General features: G+C 30.6%; 1 protein-coding gene across 1 annotated transcript in view; it reads right to left on the reverse strand.

The window, feature by feature from the left end:
• The window catches only part of Dscam4 (Down syndrome cell adhesion molecule 4), a 148,509-nt gene that overhangs the window by 67,702 nt on the left and 54,542 nt on the right, over window positions 1–26,265 (reverse strand). The gene's annotated exons all lie outside the window — the stretch shown is intronic.

A 26,265-nucleotide genomic window follows, 5' to 3' on the forward strand; every position in this document is an offset into this window, starting at 1 on the left:
AAAGCCCTTCAGAGGGGCCAAAGGTTTTATAATGTAATAAAAATTGTTAAAACTAGCTGTCATTTGTTTTCAACTGCTTGGTAAATCTGGATTATATCTAACATGTCCGACATTTTGTAATAAATGCTACACTAAAAATATAAATTCAAAATTATAAGCAATGATTTCTTTAAAAAATATAGACAACGCAGTAGGCAAACTATTAGTAATTAATTAATCTATGTAGTAGGTACGTCTACGGCTCATTGCTAGGTATAACTACTTATATAAATATAAAATAATAACTGTATTCATGCGGCTTCACTCGGGTAAACTTAATTAAAATTGAAAAGCATGTGTTAATTAGGTAAAGCGTAACTTGCTATGGATATAATAATGATTTTTAAAATAAACAGAAATTATGTGAGGGTTAATTGTTTTTCTAAATATTATTCACAAACCAATAAAATTGAACCTTTTACAGTATAAACTATCTAGAAATGTAGATTATAATATTAATCTATATATATATTCCATTGATGGAGTACTGAAAAATAGTAAGTACTCACTTCAGAGCGCTGTAAAACCTTAGCTATTGACGTAATGAAAAAATGTTGTATATAAAAGTTGTTCCTCGAAAAACAATCTACAAAAATGGTCTGATATCATTTCTTCGTAAAATGATAAAAAAAAGTTTATTGAAAAATATAAAAAGCTCTAATTTATGAACGTTTTCGCTTATAACTTTTTTATTTATAGTTCTACGACAAAAAGTTACTGGACAAAAGTTGTAGAAAATTTAATTTGCAACAAATAATGCTAACAATTTTTTTTTACAAGATAAATAGTTTAAGAGATATATCGTAAAAACCATTTCAACCGCTATTTTCAAGATGGCGGCCGTGGGACAAGGGTGGCAACCCCACAAACTTGGTTTTAGCTACTCACTGACCCCCCCTACACATCAAAAACATAAAATTGCGTCCTCTCAAAAATGCAAGGTTAGGCCTAAAAAATGTAACATTTCAATGGAGTAATATATATATAAAACTCAAAGGTGACTGATATCTGTCAACGCACAGCCCAAACCACTGGACGTATCGGGCTGAAATTTGGCATGCAGGTAGATGTTAGGACGTACGCATCCGCTAAGAAAGGATTTCCCGAAATTCTTGCGGGAACGGGGAAAAACGGGGATGCGCGTACAAAGTCGTGGGCGGAAGCTAGTTTCATATAAAATAATTTATGGTCTAGATAAATATAAAACATGGAGTATTTCAAAGAATGCAATAGGCAGGTGCGCCTGAACTGTCATCAGAGTATATTGCGTGCACTCTTTATTCCGTAAATCCATAATATATTTCCAATAAGTTCTAACGTCTGGTTTATTGAAATATATTTAAATATAGGTCACAGTATTGATGATACAAAAATAATAGTGTTATAGGCTTTAAAATTGGTATTTTATTACTATTCAAAATAACATTTATTGAAATTTGTTCAGTAATAATTTTTCATTTTGTTTCCTCAAGAAAATCTTTCTAAATTGTAATTTAAGTTGTTATAAAATTTTGAATGATTTGGATATTTGCAAGACGGGATATTGATAGGATTTTTAAAATTGAAATAAAAGGGCATAACAACTAATAATGCGCAAAAACTTTTATGGCATTGTAATTCATATCAATTGTATTAATTCCATGACAATATAGAATATACATATTTTGATATCAAGTAGAAGTTTTCTAAAATATTCAAGATCGTTATATAAGGATATCACACTAATTTCCAAGATAATATTATTATCTTTAAGCTTAATGTCCTATCCTAAATTATATCTAGATGACCCATCTCAATTAAGGTTGTTGTATCGTTAATCGCTACAGCTATTTGTTTTGGATATACCATTATCTCATCTCTGTTAATTATCATAAAAAGCTAAGCTTGTCTCCTTATATTATATGAGGATTTAGCACTTGTTATTTTCTTTAATAATTAATTTAAATAAAGTGGATAGTTAAATACGTTTTAGATCAAGTTGTTTTAAGATAATTCTCCAGTAGTGAATCTAGAGATGAGGGCTCTTTAATTCTTAACCAAATTCTTGTTATAATTTTATTTATTTGCCTACTATGTCATAATTATCACGCGGCGCTCTTGGCATTTGAAGTATCTTTAAAGAAATAAATCATAAGCTAAACAAAGGCTGTTCATTAAAGGTTCAGGTAACAATGGTTGAGAAATATCGGTGTAATATAGTACGAAAGGCTACGTCAAGGAGCACAAAGGTGAACTGTAACGCGATAGGACGAAAATAACTTTCAATTATCGATTGTATTTAAAATACCCCGATGGTTATGGTGTCTCGTGATTTTAGGTTATTGAGGTATTAGTGAATGATACTATGAAGCTTGTTATGTCGTAATGAACAATTTATGTGATGTACTTAAGACTACTTTAATAGAAATTTGTTTCTAAATCTGGTAAAGTGTTGAATTATTTTTTCAATAACTATGGGGCGAGAGTATCATATTTTGAAAGTACGAATGAAAATACTTTTAATGAATTTTATTTTCAACTAGCTGCGCCCCGCGGTTTGACCCGCGTGGCTCCGCTCCTTTTGGTCTTAGCGTGATGATATATAGCCTACCTTCCTCGATAAATGGGCTATCTAACACCGAAATAATTTTTAAAATCGGATCAGTAGTTCCTGAGATGAAATTTTGCCTTAATCACTTTCAATAAATCAGACAAAAATATTTTTTCTGGGTAACCATCTGATAGTGATAGAACAATTATTTGGCCTTCACGACTGCTCTTTAAATTATTAAACTAAAATATAAATAAATACGGCCTATTGTATAATTAGAAAGACCAAACACTCGAGTGGCATCTCGTTAAAATTCCATTATCGTCGTAAAAGCCTCGACAGCTGATCCATTTAAAATATCAAGAAGAATTAGAATAATTGACGGTTTTGGTTATCTACAAGAGAAAATTCTAGAAGTTTATGGACGTAGTTATATGAAAATTATAAACTCAACGAAGTTATAGCCTTATTTTTTAATTTATATTTTTGTAGATTGTATAGAGCAGTTAGTTTATCATCTGTATTTTTGTGTAGATCATTGCATTCAAAATGGGGATTTCACTCAAATTAATATTATATCAGCAGAGCAATTATAAGATATGTATAATGTAAATTATGTATATTTTTGACGATCTTGATTCCTCAGTAGATAGTGCTTTGTGATAAACACTACAAACAATATGGTCGTTCTTCTGTTTTCTTATGATCTAGGTACCTACATATCATGCTTTTACGGAAGCTTATATTCGTTTATACGGTGAATACATATTCTATTTGTAACCAAATAACAGTATGGCGAGGCAAATTTATCTTCATGTCTGAATTAATAGCATCAACTAGTATACGCTTGGTCCCTGAATTCCTTTGATGAAAGTAACGGTAAGCATTTTACATTTAAGCATCAAAGATGTTAATCTATTCTCTATTTTAAAATAATAAAAGTAAAATTTAATTCATAAAATGAAAAAATAGTTATAGGTAATAAAACTTGTTTTTCAGACGCTAAATATCCCGCGGGAATTAAAGAACTGTGAAGTTTCATTTTAATAGTAATGTATTTTTGCATGCTTTAAGCCTTAACAATGAAATCGAATGCGAAATTTATTTTTAAAAAACATTGTTCACAATAAATGCATCTTTATTTTGGGAATTTCCTGAAGTAAATGACCAATCATTGAGTCTCTCCATTTTATTCTGAACTAGATTTCCGCCCGCGGCTTCGCCCACGTTTTCAAAGGAAAACCCGCATAGTTCCCGTTCCCGTGGGATTTCCGGATAAATCCTATCCTATGTGTTAATCCAAGTTACCCTCTATATGTGTCCTAAATTTCATTGTAATCGGTTCAGTAGTTTTTACGTGAAAGAGTAACAAACATCCATACATCCATACATCCATACATCCTTACAAACTTTCGCCTTTATAATATACTAGATTTGCGCCCGCGGCTTTGCCCGCGTTTGCAAAGGAAAACCCGCATAGTTCCCGTTGCCGTGGGATTTCCGGGATAAAAACTATCCAATGTGTTAATCCAAGTTACCCTCTATATGTGTGCAAAATTTCATTGTAATCGGTTCAGTAGTTTTTACGTGAAAGAGTAACAAACATCCATACATCCATACATCCATACATCCTTACAAACTTTCGCCTTTATAATATATATATTAGATATTAGATATTCTGAATATAGTAATATCCATCCTTGTCCTTAAAATAGTAAGGATTTATTCGATGAATTTTTGTGAAATAATTTGTTTTTCTGAAAAATAAAATAATAAACTTAGTCCTTGTTCCCTTTTCATCGTTAAATTATAATTTGTGTTGTAGTGTGTATAAAAATCTATTCATAGTTTAATGAAAATACAATAGTTATTCCAGACTCTGCCTTTAATTAAGTATCTACTTTTTTTTTTTTTTGGTAACGGGGAGGAAATCTTCAAAAGATACTCCCTTTTGGGGGAAAAAGAGAGCATGTGGGATTCTTACCCACTAAAACCTCCTCGACGGCCAAACCCAAAGCATGATAGCGGGGACTCCGGGATCTCTCGCAGAACGCACCAGTATCTACTAGCGAACTTTTAATTTTATTACCCGACTTCCAACGTAAATTCAAAAGTTTTACCTTCTTCATCAAACTGAGTTTTAGTGTATTCTTAAAATATAGGTAGGTATTATAAAAACTAACGAAAAGATTAATAATACTGTTACTTACTCAGTTTGACTTTTTCATTGATAAATTTCGTAAAAATTAATTGAATTAAAGTTTAATAATTTTAATTAAAACATAAATTCTCGTTTCTTATCTTAATATAGTGATTATGTTTTAAATGATGCTCATATAACTTCGACAGAATCCGCTGTATGCTTGTTAAATAAAATACATGAAGCAGGCGCCCTAGAGGGTCTTATAATTAAACTTTCTCCATAACCGTAACGAATAAGTTAATTATTACGAATGAGAACACAAAGCACATTATGGCTTCTGTAATGAAATTTTGCTTAACACTCTTTTGTACTTTTAACGAAATATATGTGTGTATAAACGTTATAAACGACATGTGATAGAATTTAATGACTTGGAATTTTATGATTTAAACTAATTATGAAGGCAATATTATATTTTAAAATATATTGAATGTTAATATATGTAAGTATTTTTATAAAATATATACCTACTCACATAATTATTTATATGATAATAGTTCTTACAATTTACAGCTAATTTAGGTGTGTATTTATTCAAACAATTTATCGCCGTACTTTTAAATGTCTCTCCTACAAATTCACATCGTAATATGTTGTATACCTATCTACATACATATATATATAAATTTGATACACAACATTACCATCTTTTGTTTGTACAGAAGTTATTGTTTATAAAACGATACGAATGGGATAACGAATGTTATTGTTTATAAAACGATACGAGTGGGAATCGCAATGGAGTTGTTATCAAACCCTTACTGCTATTTTGGTAGAATATATTAAAATAATAATAATAAATAACCATTCATTTACCTATTTTGAATAAGCCTCAATATGCTACACATTGTAATATCACAGTTATTGCATAGATTTCGAAGTCGTCAATTTTATTCACAAATGACAACAACCTTATATTTCAAACTATAAAAAGTTATAAAAGTACGCACCACTCACATAATATTACGCCCTAGCATGCTCTTTGTCACGAAAAAAAAAATCTTGAAGGTAAAATAGAGGGTGAAAGTTTCTATAGGATAAAAGTCGTGCGCTATACCTATATTTACATGAACGAAGACTCGGGCGAAAAGCTACTCCAGAATAAATTTAAGATTGACCATTACGAAGTACAAAGAAATAAATACACAGTATAATATCATAACATCAGTCTTCATTTTGATTGCATTGTTTCAGTATTTAAGTGCTTACTGGCTTGTACAATTCCAGACAATCTCTTTAGGCTCTTATGACTAATCACTTTTAATTTAAAACAATATTCGGTAGAGACCGGCTACTTTTCTCTCAGTTAATTAAAATTTATTTATGTTAATTTATTTTCGGTTGAGAATATAATGCAAATGATGATGATGGTTATTATTGAATATAATATGAAACATTTTAGTTGTTTTTTTGAAGTGAAACTTCTTTATGCGCGATTGAGAGTAAAATTGCGAGGTCGCGTCATGGCAATACCTTCACGTCATGGATAAGGCGATGATTTTGGTATCTTTGACTCTTGCCAAACAGTTTTACTTCTGACACGTGTGCTCAGCACACACGCTCTTTTTTATAATATTATACACATATGTGTAATTTGATTAATATATATTAGGAATATAAGTGTTATGTTATTTGCGAATATAAATCAATAGCCCACAAACATCATCTTAGTTCTGTTGTAGTGCCGATGTGGGTGGTTTGAGCACGTGCTCAAATCACAGAGGGCTTAGGTACTTAGGGCGCACCCTCTTCGTGGTAAAACTAAATTGTTCTAGAATTAGTATTGTCTTCATCATCATACTGAAGTGGCACTATATTCAAATAATGTGAAGTATATCATACCTACATGATGGAATCCTTCCTACGTTCACAATACAAGGTACATCACAATTAAAGGAAGAAATATTGCAATGGCCAATTTGTGAAGATTACAAATGTATTTCTGTTAATGTTATAGAAATTTTTCATTTTCAGTTCACCACTTAAAATTTAAACGTTTTTCGTTTCAGATTCGTAAAGTTATATTCCTTAGAAATTAAAAAATAGTTTGTTACATGATTAATTGTTAAATTAATACATATTTATTTTTAAAGAATTCCTTCTTAGTCTCTATATGTAAATAAACATTCGTTAAACATTACACGCTTGAAGAACAATATGAAATAAAAGCAAGAAAATAACCGTGAATGGGGAAAAGTTGTAAATAAGACGCCTCTTGTCTAATGGTTTCCCGCGATGCCTTATATCGGTGGAAGTAATTCGGCTTCACTTTATTGTGGTACTGAACGAAACATCTGGGAGAACCTTGAGGAAAATAAGCAGCTTTGATAATGAGGATGTAAGGCACGGAAGAGGGAATAAATGGGCTTCATCTTTGTTTACGCGAAGTTACAAATATTACCTGTTACGTTGTTTTGGCATTGCGTTGTTACAGGGTCAATGTGAGCACTTTACCAGATCCTTTGCAGGATGCTTATACACAAAACATCGTACAGAAAATATGGAATGCGTAGGAATTTAAGACAGAGGGAGAAATGTATGAACTTCTGTGCTCCCATGAATAAAGTAAATAATAGATTTGGTTAATAGGTAGGTAAGTATATGATTTAAATTGAAAAGAAAACAATTTCCCATGTTTGTCGGTAAATATATCTACATAAATAGAATTTGTGGTTAAATGTATTAAAATTTGAAAAGCTTGTTTTACAAACTCTTTCTTCATTTCATAAATAGCATTTGTGGTTGAATGTAGTAATATTTAAAAAGCATGTTTTACAAAATCTTTCTTCATTTCATGTACCTATGTTTGATTGTCTATATTTCCCTTTTCCCTATTAGAATACCTCATAATTTTCCATTTCAAATGTTTACTTGTAAAATTTTACGTAAACAACATTATTTTCCTTTCTGTGATTTTCCTCGGATATCGATTTGAATTCTACAAACATGCTAAACGGTGTTAACATATTTTCCCTTCTGATATATACAGCAAATATCCATATTTAAATCAACATCCGTATCAAAGAGAATACGGTTACAGTACCTTAAGGCAGCATTGTTTCCAACACGATATCAATATTTGTTACGGACGGATGACCGATGTTGGATCCTCTAATATGAATATTTTGACCGACCTTTACGTTATACTGGCTTCTCGAAGGTTCTAGAACTTTTATATTGTAACAATAGCGCTTTATTGGTTCAATATTCGTAGAATTTTGTACAAATATATTTACTTGGTTGAACGATCTTAATACATCCAAATAAGCGTATGAGTAAATAATATTCTGAAGTTAGTAAAAAGCTAAGATTAATATTATCATTTTGAAAGAAAATTACAACTGTATAAAGAAAACTTACTGTATTGAGTACCTATTCAATAGCCTTTCCTTCATTTAGCTTCGAATAATCAGACGATTATAAGAAGTTTGCTCAGTCGTTTGCATTGTTTAGGCTAATAATAGAGCTATCACATTCATATGATATTTAAGTTGAATATTGAACCTTTTATAAACGAGTCGTATAAAGGAATAGATATCGTGAATGGTAATAGAGCTCTTCTTCCATTTAAGCGGTCTTTATCGACAATTACCCAAGAGCTTCTTGACCCGTTTCCGATATTTGAATCGAAACTTTTTCAGCATTGAAATTGATGACGTCATGAATACTCATTTATTTTACAATATAAAATGCAAAACTATGTATAATCAGTTTTTGCTCAAATGTATTTCTTTAATAACATCGGTTTTTTTTTGCATAACTGTGTATGAGTTTCTTCAATTTCAGATATATGATCGTGGCCATATCGTAGATTTGATCATTTCACGAAATGGTCGCATTTCATTAAATGGCCAACATAGTTTGATCAGATCGTTGTCACATAAACACAGCGCTTGCAGCGCCTCTACCAAAAATTAATGTAACTATTTTACGATATGATCAAATAATTTTGATCATTTCATGAAAAAACCACACGTTTAGTTGGCCATATCGAGAAACGATTTCTTATCATTGATCTGCTCAAAAAATTTCATGAAATGCGACCATTTCACGAAATGATCGATCATTTCATGAAATGGGCAAATCTACGATATGGCCACGACATATACACAATACACTATCCTATAATTGCAATCAAAATTAAAACGCAGTTGTGCATATGCAATTCATTCAAAATCCTCGTTATCACAATTTTCCTTAGTGAAATTTTCTTAAACTGCATCATAAAAGATTTTCCGTCTTATACCAGCTTAAATGGTTCTTAAAACTAACTAACCGTACGATCCAGTTTTGTCTCTGACTAGACAAAAATATCCTTTAGATACTGTGCTGATCTCTAGTACTCGTATTTGTGAGTAAATTTTGTTGATGTTTGAGAAAATTCCTTTACGTATAAGAATATGTATGACCATAGAGAGATAAAACTTACACCGTGTTTTTTGCGATTAGCTTTTTAGTTGGTAACGAATTTTTATTATCATTATCAAATATAGTATCCTGACATTTAATAAATACTAATTAATACTAATCAAAACCTTCAAATTATGTAATGTTTTTAAGATTACCAATAGTCTAGAAATGGAGGAAATGACAATTATATAAATCATAGATCGTTCTGAAGACAATGTTTTCATTTTACAATGAGAAATAGTACATTGAACAAACCTCACAAAGAATCCTGTCGCAGAGCTACTTTAACATTACCTTCCTCTCTTTGTGAAATATATGAAAGTGTTTTATCTGTATGACAATAAGTAAAATATAAAATAATGAGAGAATTTTTACAGTAAAAGTTTCGTTGTAACTTTTATTCTTTTGCGTTCCACTGTTTTTGTTGAACATGTTTTTACAACATAGTTAGTTAGTTGAGGTTTAATTAAATATACTTAATGAAATTTTAATTTCTATTTGATTTTAAATCAAATGTTTGTTTTTGTTATTAATCACGTTGCCTTATATATTACACCAATCAAAGCTATAGGTATAATAAAGTATTATATAATTATTAGATATTATTGAATAATATATTTTATATTGATATAAAAATGCTAAGATAAAAGAGAGAACATAATATAGGTAAGTAACGTTTTGCAATGACGATCATCACTTTTATGAGGACTATTTCTCAACTCTGGAGACGTATAACCGTAATTTTTACGCTCAAATGAACGAGTCCATTTTCAAAATGGTCCAGTTAAAATATTGGATTCTTTATATATGTTTTAAATCGAGGTCGGACATATATCTTATAATGTACTAGTTTGAATCTCATATTATTTGAATTATGTAGTTATCCTACAAGCTTATGAAGTCGGCAAAATAGATCTCTTGGTAAAATGGAATAAAGAAGACAAAATTTACATAACTGAAGTCGAAATAAGCAGATTACATGACTTGAATAATATAATAGAACTAAAATGTAAGGCATAGTTCTCTTTTAGCTGTAAGACTACGAGCCTGTTTATTTTGTTGGATAGTTGATTTGAAGATATTGTGATTTTAGACTTTAGAAACCTTAAGAAATAGTGAGATAATTTTAAAAATAATAATCTAGTGCATAAATAAGTATGAAAGATACCCGTGGATTTGTCGTATAAAGTTTGATGATGCTTCAAATTAACTAAATCGGTTAAATTTTTTACAAGGTGACTCGATTCATTCTTTTCTATTCAAGTTATTTATATGACATATTACTTATACAGTTATACCACATAATATTACTAAATAGGAATTAGGAAGATACTACTTACACGTACATATACTTTCCTCAATTTCTTTGGATATTCTATGTATGCTACTTACCTACCTTTTGAACGAGCCTTACTATGATTTGTACCTACGTCGCAAATGTTAGCAAAAATTGGTAGCCTCAAAGGCCGAACCCTCGACCCAAAAGATTGTCGGGACCTTTTAAAAGCGCTGATGCACTGTTATACGTTAATGATCGAATTTCAATATTAAGCATTGAAATAAAGATAAGGAAGCCAACTAGCAATAGAAGTGGTAAAAACTACATAGTACATAGAGGGAATTTCAAGAAAATTACGGAGTATTCAAATCTATTCGGTTGCCAGATGCTCACATCGCGAGATGAATTATTTTCGCCGGATGAACGACTCCGAGAGGATGAGCTGTCTTGTATTTACAAATGCAAAGTACTAAGTAATCCCCATTTACGTTTGTGGCGAATTTATTTACTTGATTTTCGGTAGTAAAGAAGCTTTTATTGCTTTGTTTTATTAAATTGCTACAATATTTTAATAGGATAAAGAAAATGTTATAGAAGTTTATTTAAACGGGTTTACATAATTTTTACCTTTGCTTTTGACATGTATTTATAAATAAAAATAAACACTATAATTTGTAATGTATTGTTAGTTTTGCACCTATGCTCCATTAAAAAATCCATAGCAAAAATTGCTTTCTAGTTGAAATCTCCAACAATCGTTCCCTATTCAATGGAATTCAATGGCATAAAAGTATGCATTTATATGGAGAAAATCCCAATAAGATTATATGGCAAAGTGACTATTTCCTGCCTTTTATACGTGACTACGAAGCCTACTGTCAGCAGCTCTCGGCAGTATTAGCTCTGGTTTAAACCGAATCTAAAATCTTTTCTATCAAATTATAAACTAAACTTTCAAGAACTAGATTGTTTAATATAAGTTAACACGGTGTATAGTATAATTTTACAAATAATCTCCAGGATATATTTTACTCGGTCCTAAGGTTACTATAGTAAAATGAAGACAATTCGATACTCAATAGGAGTCGAAAAATATTATGTCATCAACGTTAAGGTGTTTGGTTTTCACAAAAAATGTATAACGAATGAACATTAAAGCAATGCTGTGTAAATCATTTATTTTCTCTCAATAAATACTCGGTTTAATTTAGATTATCCGGCAACATTTATTATTTAATATACCCACCTACTACACCCACAACTCTCAGTTATTTTTGGATTTTTACGTAGGTTCACTTTAGGTTAATCTCATCACATTTCCACTAGGTGCTGGTTTGGATATTCGTTGCAAAAAATAAATATACACAGCTCGGATCGACTTTTGAACCGGTGCCTTACTCTTACTTTTAGGAAACAAAGACATGATTAATATAAGTCAAATGAATATACCATTTAATTGCGTTGAAAACAGAACAAATGTTAAGGTTGGACATAGCTTTCAATTCTTCTTATTATTCTATAGGTAAATAAATTAGGAAATGGCAACTAAGTCAGCTCTAAATGTATATCCTACAATAAACTACACCTGTAACATTCCGGGAAGAAATATAGTAGTAATTCAATACAATAATTAGACCAACCTCAGGCTGATTGTATACAATTATTTCCAAGCGAGCAGCTGCCATGATTGCAAAGATTAATCGTATATGGTTTTAAACAACATTTTTTTAACCTTTTTGCATACATAGTAACAACTTTATTAGTTAAACTGTGAAAGTTAAGAGAAAATTGATTGTAATAATGGTCGTATTAAATATATTCGAAAGACAACTGTGCCCAACGGTCCGTAATGCTAACTCTAGAAAAATGTTACTTATTTTTTCATTATATAAAAAGTTTTTTCAACTAATTTCTTATTCATTTAATACTAATTTATTTGTAAAGGTGTCAATAAATCAATTAATTAATGTAATTAAGCATTTCAAATTCAAAAGACGTTCCAATGTTTACCAAATATAAAGTGATTACTTGGAGTAACTATTAGAAGATTTTCTCGGATTTGTAGAGGATTAGAAGACGTCCGTAGTGAGCTTAATTGTAATTAGTGGCTTCCAAGTCCTCTTAGTTTTCATTACGTGTGAAATATTTTTAAAGAAGATTTTCTTCGGCTTTTCGCCTAGCAACCTTATAGCTCCATTAGTTAATCGTTGTTAAGTTTAGTTGGATTTATTACACAGAAAATTTGGAAGATGATGTTAATTCTGTTTTATACTTAATGTAATTAATGAAGGAAATTTATTTTAAACTTTCAAATAAAAAGAAATATCAAATAACATTTAAAACATTTAATAAATGCGTGTAATTAATAAACTTACGTTTGTTTTGGCGCCAGAGATCTTATAGATACAAAAACTATTAATGAATAATCCCACAAAACTTTCAACTATATTATTTCTATTGTTTGAACTTTCAATAGGTATAGTAAATATAGACAGTATCGAAATAAAATTTAATCTGCCCTGTCTCTACAAAGCCTTTGTAATAACAATTTCGACTATAACCCTGAACTGTAAAAGCCTAGATAAGACCAGTTCAAGTATTTCAAAGATGAGAGTATTATGGCGAATGCTTTCATCAACGTAAGATTACGCCTTTGACGCCTAGTGTGATGGTTTACCTTTACTCACTCGTATTACGTGTAATCTATTATCACTAGGTTCTGTTAGAAGCGAATTTGAGCTCGGTTCAGGCTATAATTTCGTAATTAATTGAGCAATTTCTGACGTACGTTTAAGTTAAGGATTATTCGCTCTTTATCTGAGTATAAGTAACACAATACTTTTCTTAAAATAAACTATAATTTAACGTCTCTACGTCTCTTAGTAAAACAGCATAGTACCTTCACTATAAGGAGTGGGATATTATACTGTTTGGTTGCGAATTTTTATACTTATTTTTATAAAAAATGCCGTTGTTTGTGCTTGCCTCAGCATTATGCCATACTTTTTCAAGTTACCTTCGTATTTTGCATCGCACTCAATTCTGTGAAGTAGGGGTAAGCTTCAATCGTGACCGTGAATATTCCAGCCCTTAAATATAGCTATTTGCTTCAAAGAGGAAAAGTGTGAAGGAAGGCCTTCCCCTTCCCGTGTACTATACAATGTATAAATTCCTAAAATCGTTAACGGGTAATAAAATATTACCGGTGTTTAAAAACGATATTCTCTCCAATATGACATGATTTAGAAATACAAAGATGTATGCTTTCATAATAATTGCATTTGTGACATGCATACTTAATATGCTTTTGCCCCTGTTCAATAAAACTTATTTAACTGTTTGATGAAAAACAAAACCAATATTTTCACAGTATTTTAGAAATACGTGTATGAATAACGAATACACTAGCACGTATACTTTACGTGACTTGATTTTATTCGCCACTAGCGGTCCGCCCCGGCTTCGCCTGTGGTACATATTTACGTTTTCTCTACATAAAAACCATCCTCGTACTTCAAGGAATATAATAAAAAAAGAATTATCGAAATCGGTTCATCCGTTCCCGAGTTATGCGCTTACCAACACATTTTGCGATTCATTTTTATATATAAGATTATTTCAGAATTTTAAATAGTTCCCATTGTTAGCCAATTCATGTTTGAAACGTGCATTATTCTGGTTAAATTGACATAGTATTGTGTGGTTTGTAATTCACGATACATTGTGTGGATAGAGCTTAATTCTGTGGAATAATTTGCCGATAATATTGTTACATAGATATCGATACTGATACTGTGTTTACGTTTTATATTCACTTGCCTGCAAGCTGAATTTGGTAAGATAAATTATTCTACGAAATAATAATAATTTTCTTTGGATTTCTTTTTACAAGATTGTATATGTTGTATTTTTTTGTTCTTTAGATTGAGAAGAGCTTTTCCCTTTGCTGGTATCGATAATAATATTGTTGAGATTTAAAATTGTTACATATTTCTTTGTTTAAGTTTTGGAAGGGTTCTAAAACCTTTCCAAAACTTAAACAAAACTCGGTAAGATCTAAATCTTACCGAGTTTTTCATTATTGATACATTATTACAGTACAGTTTCTAGAAAACAATTTGTTAATTATTTCATAGATATAGAAGAACATTAATTATTTGGTTCCAATCATCGGTAGGTAATAATAGATTATTACCGATTGGAGTGATTTAAATTAAGTTAATACCCCAAAAACAATTGCAAGCGTAAAACTGACAAACAGTTCTATTTAAATCAATAAGTGCTTTTCGAAAATTTCCCCCAAATGTAAATGGAAAAACGGTCATAACGTTCAATTTATTTCCTGCAATTCGGTTTTATTGGCTAATTCATTCGGAATGATGGCTTCTGCCCCTCCGTTCCCGAATTATTTGCCAAATCCCTGATGCATTGCTATCCTGCTTGTTGCTTTGCTATACTTAAGCGGGATTTTATTACGTCACGTTTTACATATAAATAGATTTTAAACGATCTTTTATTCGCTATCAAATTCTATGGATCTGTGAGATATTAAAATTCTTCCGATATGAAAGCTTTTTGAACTTGTTAACTCGAAGGGCAATTTCAAAGGCTTAAATAACTCGATTTAGTTGAAGATTTGCTCTGACCCTTTATAGTTTATAACATACATCGTCGTCGCTTCAGCCGTGGGACGTCCACTGCTGGACAAAGGCCTCCCTCAAGGATTTCCAGTACGACCGGTCACCGGCGGCCTGCATCCAGCGGCTCCCTGCCACTCGTATAACATACATCTCACTTTTATATCATAATTTTCTCATACTAAGAGTAGATAATATTATATATAGAACAATATAAAAATTATGTTGAAAATTTAAAATTTGGTAATATAGGTACCTAATAAAATAAATCGACATCATTGTAGATACATTCAAATACGTTAAATTAGCTTTTCTCATTTTTTTAGAACTGCAAAATAAGACTGTAGGCTTAAGACACTAACAAAATATATCGTAAAATAATTTATCATAATAAGTTACACATAAACTGAACAATTGCTTTTGAACGACAAACAGTTACAAATTAATTCAACCGTGGCCCTTTAATTGTGGTTTTGATAAAATGAATTTGAAGTATTTCAAACAAAGGTTAAATTTATTTTAAATAAATAACAATTATTTCGACTTTATTCAATTGTAAGGCGATAGAAACTTTGTCAGGTATATATTTGTGGAATAAACTTTTATTACATTTGCCTATTCAAATGTAAGGTAATATAAAAAGATTCGTTCATACATGTTCACTTGTAAGATTGTAAGTATATAAAGATTCGTATACATAAAAAGTAATATGCACTTCTAAACTACACTGTAGTCATGGCAACGTTTGTGAAGAAGCTGTTATAACAACTAAACAATAAAGTTTAAAAGAGTATATGAATATCTTTTACACTCACATTTATAAAAGATATTCCCCCATTTGTTGTGAGAATGGAACTTATATAATATGGAAATATGTATCGCATAAAAACACATCGAGTTCTTTGTTATGCTTTATAAGTTTATGGCCACTACTACGCAAGATTGTTCTAGAAATATTTTACGTTAACAAGATTACTCCCTGAATAAATTATTCCAAACAGATGAAGAACAGATGTATGAAAATGTATGAAATTTGAGTTAACCTGAATTTGAAAGAATTCTTTAAAAAAATGAAAACTGCTAGTTTAATTATTCTTTAATGTTTTCGGTGTATAAAATTTGAACTAAATATTCTGAATAGGCGTAGATATAATTCATGTATTCCACAATATTTTACATGTTCCATACATGATATTGAATGCAAAAATAATAAAAACAAATTGAAGTGCAACATGAGCGACGCATCGTCATCTCCCTGGCGAAATCAAACTCAGACGATGTCGGTTTTTGCGTTTGTAAACTCTTTTTGTTTATTTTTAGGTTTATTTGTTACAACTTACACAGTATCTGTATGTATGATTGCAATAGTTATATTTATGTATTCTACCAAAAGACTTAAAAACGAAAGAAACAAAAGTGTAGTCTTTTGACTGTTTGGCCATCTCTTCCATGCTATATGTGATATTTTTTTTTTAATTACCCATTATTCATTAGGTACTATGATTCAGAGAATTTTAATTTTCTGGTTTATTGCAGATTTTTAAAATGTTTTATCAGAATTTGCAGGATCAGTTTCGACTTCAGAGCGATTCTAGTTCCATTAAAATTTAAATTTCATTCAGCATTCAGAAATATGTCATCCGTAAATTTATGACCTGTAGATACGCTTGAATAAACTACTTTCACCTAGATTTGGTGATTAAAATAAGTAATTACAAATGTAACTAAGTTTGACCATACATTATAAAGTCAAAAAAAAATGTATTAAAATAAAAATTATTCACATATACACTTAAAAAGACTTAAACTAAATCAAGGCATCTTATTATCCCGCTACAACCCGAGGAAAACAGACTATTACTAGAGATGATATTATCTATGATTTAATCTATATCACAAGATCAAAGATAATATTTCTCTAGTAAATATGCCAAGGCCGCCATCTTATATCGTTTATAACACGTAAGTTTCGTCACATACCCAAAGTGTATCTTAGCTATTTAAACTCAAAGAAACTGCGATATGTACGGATTATGTAGAAGGTTACAAACTTTGAAGGATTTCGTCTCCGTTTAATGTGTAATGTTTCTAAATTCTATATAATTTCGAGCTATATTATGTATTTTCTTCTGAAATTACAATACAAGAATGTTGTAAGCGGTAGCTTAACTTGTTGTATGTATGACACTGAATTTATAGCAAAATTTGTACGTGAATGTTCGAAACCCATAAAAACTTCAATTTAGTTTATACGAACCGTTTACAGTGAATTCGCAAGAGTGTAACTACGTGACTTACAGCTGAAAGAACTATTCTACATCTTCGTCGATACCCTGACATACCTACAAACTTTTTAAATAAGAAAAATAACATAACACTAATCAAATCAACTAAATAAAACACAGAACTTGAATGCGTAACAATTCTCAATCAAAACTTTTATACTATTCCCGAGAATTTTTTTTTTTTCAATTGAGGAAGTTTAAAATCATTCTTAAAATAACACATTATGACATTATTATCAAAACCCAAACAAAGGATTTAATATATTATATTCTACGGTCCACCATAGTCCATTCGATTTCCACAAATCTAATCCTTGATGTTTTGACTGTTGTCAATCTGACTGATGTTTTCAATCAGTAAGCTCGCACGTACGCCCATAAAGTGTTTAGTCGCAGGTATCTACTTCAATGAGATACGTGAGTCACTTGAACATTCAACTTCCTTTATTAAATACATAAACACGTTACATAGTACCGATCGAACTTTGATTAAAGCCAGCATATTGGAATGGATGTATATTGTATACTACGTATAAGACATTCCTTGTGTAAGGGTATATAATAGATGTCATGCTTTGGTGATGGACGGTAATTATCAATTGACTTCGGATGTTATATTTGTCAATGTGTTTCTGATATAAATTAATTGCAAAACTATGTTATATTTTAAATGATGTGATGAAGCATTGAGTATTCAATAACCGTATTAAATGTTATAAAATTAAGTGATAAGGAAGACAATAAAAAGTTTATTTTTGTATTTAATGTAAAGCTTATTACATATTCATTCACATACACATTACACACGTCTATTCTCTAGTTATTTGGTTCAAACAATTTAAACTTCAATTCACAATCAAATAATCAAACCACTTACCTGCTGCAATGGGTTAGAATATTTACAGCGGTTAGTTTCGCTAATGCTCCCTGACCAGCCGTAAAATTATCAGTCCTATATACCTTTGTGAATCGAAACTCTTTTATACTAAACCACGGAATCAAGGACTTAGCTATTGTAAAGTATACTTGGTTAACGGTTTACTTGCTAGTTTTCATTGTGTTCTCGTAGTACCTACGCTACGTGTATAACCCGTAGCAGTTAGTCTACGCCGTAGCTACGAAATATGTGCTACGTAATATTAAATATTATTACCATTAATAAAATATCTTGAGGAAAAAATCAAGTATTATATTTCAACTCCTTGTTAGATGTATTCTTACAATAATTGTTAATGTTTATAGGCTCCTTGCTCCAGGCGCAAGTTTTTACAAGAAAAACAGAAGAAAAAAAGTACCATAAAATAAGATATAAAAATCCCTTTCTATTCCGTAATTCAACTCGCTTTGCAGAAACTTTTAACGATCAACTCTGTCTTTGTTCAGCGGCCATTTTTAATTACGCATCGACGCCATTGTCGGACCGTACGTAGCATCGAGTACTATCCTGTAATGACACTTGTAAATATTATTTTTTAAATTATTATAGTATAAAATTTTAAAGTCATTGACTTTTACACAGTATTTTTAAATGCAAAGTTTATTTAAGTGTGGTACAAATTTTGTTCTGATTTGTTATGTAGAGTGTTTTATGTAATTTAAATTAAGTATAAGTACCTATAGTTTTCACAAAATTAAATCGACTTGGATGAATGGCATTGATTTTAAATATCCAATAAATAATGCAAAAAGGGCCACTTCCTCGATAAAATCAAGGACAAAACACAGGAAACTGATAATTTTATTTCTAATAAATAATACCATATACCTTTACCTATATACAGTAATTAATACGTTCAGATCTAAATTATCAATCTTTAATTCCCTTTGAAGATCCACTCCTTTCTGTCAAAGCATTATTTTCCATCATTTTCAATACCTGCACTGATTTAACCTAAAACAAAAGGAATAAATCCTTTTATTCTCTTGTAGACAGAAGAATTGGACGCCGAAGTAATAATTATCGATAATATTACAAATGGAATAAAAAAGAACATTTAGAATAATGAAAGCCGTCTGGCAATCATTATCTTCGACTTGTAATACGCCTAAGAACTTCTAATAAAACAAATAAAAATCTGCTGCTAATGGAAAATGCTAATGAACTTTAGAAATGACGAAAACAATTATCAGTTTTGGTTGATGTCACATTACTTGATAAGAAACGTAACTAGTCGGACGTATTTAATATAAATCTACTGACGTTTATGATTCGTTTGAAAATTATATTTTAAAACTTACTCAGAAGACTCATTGTCATCAAATTCCACTCTGGAGACAGGTTTACTAAGAACGGTTTCTGTAATACGTTATCGGTAGATATGCAGGAAATTAATATCATATACTTGGAACAGAAAGTAATAAAATGCTCTTCTATATTACACCAATGCACACGGCTATTGATTACTGATACAATAAAAAGTAAAAGAACTATAATAAAGAGAAAAGGTGAATAACGTTGACCACATTACACGGTCTACTTGAAAATATAGGTTACTATCGGGATTATGAATTCTATTGTACATAATTTAGCGGGCGTTTTATATCCCCGAGAAGCTTTACGTCCTAGTTATGTCTATATTAATAAGGATCCTTGTCTGAACGATCCTTAAAATTTAAATTCGCGAACGTAGCAGAGTCCGGTGGACCATGATAGAGACGATAAAGCACACCGCACTTACTTCATTTCCCTCTTCCGATGCATTTAAATTATTCGTCCTTTATACATTTTTCAAGATCATTTGGGACAAGAGAGGAATTTTAATTGCAGTCCTCAAGGTGGAGGTATCTGTCTGTATTGAAGGGTTCCAAATTTTTGGCCGAAATAACTGTGCACGGACTTGTGCATCTCAGATTGTTATTTTATGTATTTAGTTTTTAGGTAAAGCTTATTTTGTGCAAAATTAGCGTTTATAGAAAAATTTTAACATCTTTAAAGATTATTTTGACCTAGTTTGCCTTTTCTAAAATATAAGGAATACATTTTCGATTGTAAGGCGTAGTCTCGGTATCCGTTATGTCAACAAACTTTTTGAATCTCAAACTTTTTAAGTAAGTGTCGTTATTTTTCTTTAAAAAGTTGAACATTTTCCGTGTTCATATATTTCTAAATATAAAAGTGCTCTATGAGATTTTACTAATATAGTACATATATATAGACTAATATATAGATTTTTACCTTCATAAATTAGGACGAGGGTATAAATACACAAACAGATTGATAAATTATTTATTAATCTTTAAATGAAGACTCTACTTTTAGGTCAATTGAAAAAACACCATAATATATTTATTATAAACTGGGTAATAGACTTCTAGGAATAGAAATATTCATCGAAATAATATATTATAAGTACATAATTCTTTCCTCCTGATACATTGCCGCACTATAAGTAAACCATGAAGTTTATTCTTACTAAGATATTTTATTCCAGAAAACACTTATATGCGACACCACACAAAAGCACTTTAACAAATCTCACTGTTTAAATATTCTCAGATATAATTGGAGCGACTACTCCATTTTCAATTCTAATTTAATTCAGATTTTCCTTTAGTTTCTTGATAGTTCGTTCAATTTTGTATAATGAAGAGAGAAAATTGAAATGCCGCGTTGAATAAGAATAACTAATGCGTTGTCTTCAAACTGTAACCGTTCTAGGCTTATTACTTACTCAACGATCTTCGCGCAATTTCGTCTCGTAAATGAGAAATCTAATAATATTCTTCGGCTAAACAAAAACTCTACCAAGCATTTTTTGTTTATTATTAAAGGGTAGGAAATTGACAATGCTTTATTGCTTTGGGACTGTCTTCTCATTGTAATATCGTGGACGATAAAATGTAGGTACATTATACATTATTCATTATGCACATTTTATGTTAAAGGTTATAAAATTATACGTGGTTTTGTGTAGAAATAAAGGAGAAATACAATATTTGAAAACATTGTTTTACAATTCAACAGTGTCCTTGCGAGTCTTCAACTTTGATGAACTCTCAGGCCTCGTGATCCTGCCTAGGTCCAAAACTTTCAAATCAATTTGGGACTCATTTAAGTAGAAAGTTGTCATCTTGGACGAAATGTATTAAACAAGCTATCTATTCACTAGAGTTTGATCAGCTAGTCATTATAAAATGCAAATTTGTAAGAGTTTCATTTAATTAATTCTTCTCCGGGTTGGTTACGAAAATCAGAAATGAATTTTAATTGTTATTATGTTATGAAATGCAAATTGACTTTTGTGATTTTATTTGTAAAATTGTCCATAGAAAATTCGTTTAATTCATTACCTACAAAATCATGATGATGATGATATTCAGAGGTAGTTCTTAATTAACAATTTTAGAACATGCCCAGGCACGAATATTTCTTACTGCTTGGGATCCCACAACTATAAAGTGTTCAAAACGTAGAGATAAATACTACAATGATATTTTAAATCCGTTAAAATCCAAAACCTAAAAATATCGTCCACTCATAATCTCCAAAATTTCAAAGTGAATTCATGATATCGCTCAGTAAAATTATAACTATAGAGTACTTTCGTCAACTTGGTGTAGGATTATGCGGGGATTAGACTTAAGTCTGAGCTTTGTAGTTCTTGGGGTAATTGGGTGTGAATTTATACAGCACGAAACTCTTAATGTACTAAATGTGTTGGATATTCTTAATACACTTTAAATTTAACGTGAGTTGATCCTTTTATAAAGGGCATTAGATATATATATATATATATTATATTGGAGAGAGAACTCTTGTCATGACAATTAAGAAGATTTAAAGATATCTTTATAATGTGAGTTCAGAGAGAGCTTTCACTGGATAGGTTATTTCATTGTTCTTTTTCAGAATATTTAAATTAAAGACGGTAAGAAGTCTCATAAAAAATATTAAAGTAGCTCAAGAATGACCAGTTTATCATATTATACTGAATAATACTTTAAAATATCGATTGACTACTAATATTGAATTATTTTTCTACCCTCCTCTTTTATCTTGCCATCGAGTTTGATAGCGCGCGGCAGTCCATGTCAAACTGTCATTTAGAAAAAGTATCGCGATTTTATGTACTAATATAATTTTCTATGTACCAAGCTATGAAAGAATCAGGATCAGAGTAAAGGGATATAAAGAAAGCAACAAAGGTTGGTTTTACTAACAATAAACTTTTATATATTTTATTACCAATTTTATATTTATCAGCTTTACGTTATTTAACAAATACACTACAATCGTAATAACCAGTACTTCTGTTACAAACTATAAAAAACGATACTTATGTAAATGAATAATAAAATATATAATTGTAAGAGCCTGTTGAAATATCCGATATTCATTTACAGTTACAGCTGTACAGATTTGAATAAAAGGTATAGACTATAGAGGCTATATTGAGAATTGGCCTAGAGGCAAACTACCCGAGGGCTATTCGCAATTCGATTGCTCTATATATGAAATAATATTTGTATTTGTGTAGTTGTTAATATTGTAGTGCTCGGCTATTGTGTACCTGAACCTGGGTGTCTTATTCATTCCTTTTAAATTGTGGTTCTACATTTATAAGACGAGAGCAAAATAACAAGGTTAAACGTCCGATTTATATTTTCTGACGCTTGTAAAATTGTGTTCGCTACTGAATAATCTTAACAAGTGCGTGTTAAAATCACATATGTTTTCATGAACCAAAAACTAATTTAATAAGCACTATACTTACACGATTGCTTTCCTTTATAAATATAAGTTCATCAGTTAAAATTATATTTATTTAACAGCATATATTCCGATCTATTCTTGGTAGCTCCGCACACATTATGAGCACACTTTCAGTGCTCCTGTATTTAAACCAACTGAAGTGAAGAGCTAAATATATATTCCAGAGAATAATATTATAAATTTAACTAAATATAGAATTCAAAGGCGAAGCATTTCTTGGTTCAGTGTCTAGCCTACGATTGTACACGTAGTCTATGTATCATATATTACTTATCTTCATATATTTTCAGTATTCAAAATAACATTCAATACATAATTAAATCTCGAAATAGCCTAAAGATGAAAAAAGGGTTTTATTAAAGAAAATTTTAAAATACAATTTTCAAAACATAAAAAGATAAATAGTTACTTCTTACATTGAAAAACGAAAAATAGAAAACACATCTACTAATGAATACATAGTTAAAATTCATATAGATTACTGCATAAACTGCACACTATACGTATACTACTTTATTAATTATGATACTACTTTAATAATTTATTTACTTTAAAAGTTCTGCCATAGAGCTATGAATAGATACAGTATAACTGTATAAGTAGGCCAATTACACCCTTTGGTCTGGCAACAGGGGTGTGGTTTGGAACCGCACTCTCACTGATGACCTACGGGTAGTTCTAGCATTATACAGTTGATCCGGTGAAGCTGGTCTTAGGAAATACATATATTGTTTTATCTTGATGTTAATTTATGATTTACTTTAAAAGTAGTCACAATTCAGGTCATAATTATCCTTTTTTATATAAAATAGATATATGTATATTTAAAACACATAAATAGTTTAAATTATGTGATATTCTTCCGGAGGCATAATATTTTTCATGTTAGACACAGACTTTCGTTTCGGCATAAAATAAGTGCACATAAGAAAATTAGATTTGATACAGATGCACTTTTCATCTGTCGTAATTATTACTATCACACTCATACACTCGTTCAAATAAGAAAATAATTATAGAAGAACCAGTCCTTGTGTCTATGGGGTTAAAACTCTCAAAATAGAACGTCCCTTTACAGAAAATTACGCATGGCTTGTGGTTTTTAAGCCAAAATATAAACAGAGATATTGCTACTAAAAACAACATGCTTGCAAGTCCAACAACCCAATTATCAACATTTTATTATTAGGCTGTAGACATTGTAAAAACACCGATATAGACTACAGGCCCGTGTTGAAAAAATTATGGGTCATTTGACCCACCACCTGACCTATCTAGAATGATATAAGAGCATAAAATAATAAGATTCAGCACTATGACGTCACTCGTAAGCTGTCCACCTGAGTGCAGATGAGAATTCGAAAGTTCAGGTAGAGATTTTCTCCCCTTGTCTCCATGATTTTTGTACGGCGTTGCGGAATAATGGCTTAAAAGCAGTATAGAAATAGTATGACACGATGCCGTACAAAATCAAATGACCAAATTTACCCCGGCAACTGTCGAAAAATAAAAATAAATTCCGACTTTGTGGACCACCATTTTTGTACGGCATCTGTGTCATACTATTTCTATACTGCTTTTAAGCCATTATTCCGCAACGCCGTACAAAAATCATGGAGACAAGGGGAGAAAATCTCTACCTGAACTTTCGAATTCTCATCTGCACTCAGGTGGACAGCTTACGAGTGACGTCATAGTGCTGAATCTTATTATTTTATGCTCTTATATCATTCTAGATAGGTCAAATGACCCATAATTTTTTCAACATGGGCCTGTAGTCTAATAGTGAGCATTCAAAACTTGCACTCCTACGTTATTTATTTGTAAATGAGATTTTCAACTATAATATAAACAAACATCAAAGTTACACGTTATTTTTAAGCGCTATGAGGAAGCTGCAGTTTGAATTAAATTCGACCTACTTTCCTATTCAGTGTAATTAGCCGAAGGTTGTTGCTCGATTCAGGGAAGACATCCAGTAAACAATAAACTTGCTAATTAATAAATTAAGTTCAAATTTTAAAGGAAATTTAATCGAGGTTTCATCGAGTTGGGATTATTTTAAAACTCAGTAGTTAATGCAACGGTTTTGTTGTTGTTGATGGAAAATTATACAGTTTACGTTAGTTTTATTTTAATCAAACATTATCTCCATACAAATGATTGCATTTTTAACATATTAATCTTTGTATTACTCATTTTCATCACAAAAACAAGCTAGCTAACTGAATAACGTCTTAACGGATTTAAATAACTTTTTATGTCCGATTTATTTCTGTACAGTAGGTATAAGGACGATAATAAAATAAAAAATTAATTCAAAGCATTTAAAAACTAACAAATAATTAAGTAGAACACGCAGCAATACTGTCATTACTTCCATAGATATAGTTAAAAATATTTATAACTATATTTACGTAACAAACTAAATTAGAAACACAATATGATAAAGTATGAGGAAATTCGAAATGTTGCAACGTGTTAATTTATACCCATTTTATACCCCTCTATGAAAGCAATTTACAACAAAACACAATTTGGGTACATAGTAACAGCGAAACAACTAAATGTAGAGTATATTATGCAATAAGGATTTCCCGTGTGCTAAATCACATTCGTCGCTTTGAAGTAATTTCAGTAACACTACTTTGGCTAAAACCCGCATTTTGGCACAGCTTTGCTTCAAAGTTGTCTTGTATTTTACTGTGTTTTTTATTATATGTATACCACTTGCTGCTGGATAAACAAAACAATTAACAACAAACTTTACTATCCGTTTTATAGAAGCAGATATCTTGAACTCTAAAATATGTTATTCTGCTGCTATATTCCAATTTATTATACCTAAGCTAGAAAAGTTCAGACTTTAAGCATACACAAACTTTATAATTTTATGTGATGTTCAAATATAAATTTCATGAATTTCATGTTATGTTTTGATTTATTAGAAACTAGCGGTCCGCCCCGGCTTCGCCCGTGGTACATGTTTACGTTTTCTCTACATAAGAACCATCCTCGTACTTCAAGGAATATAATAAAAAAAGAATTATCGAAATCGGTTCAGCCGTTCTCGAGTTAGTATAACTCGAGAACGGCTGAAAATGAATCGCAAAATGTGTTGGTAACACACCTTTTTCGATTCATTTTTATATATAAGAATTACTGTGAT

This window comes from Colias philodice, chromosome 16 (assembly GCF_061535455.1).
Source record: "Colias philodice isolate Cphi_HAF_F1 chromosome 16, ilColPhil1 Martin Lab GWU primary, whole genome shotgun sequence".
Taxonomy (NCBI): Eukaryota; Metazoa; Arthropoda; class Insecta; order Lepidoptera; family Pieridae; genus Colias; species Colias philodice.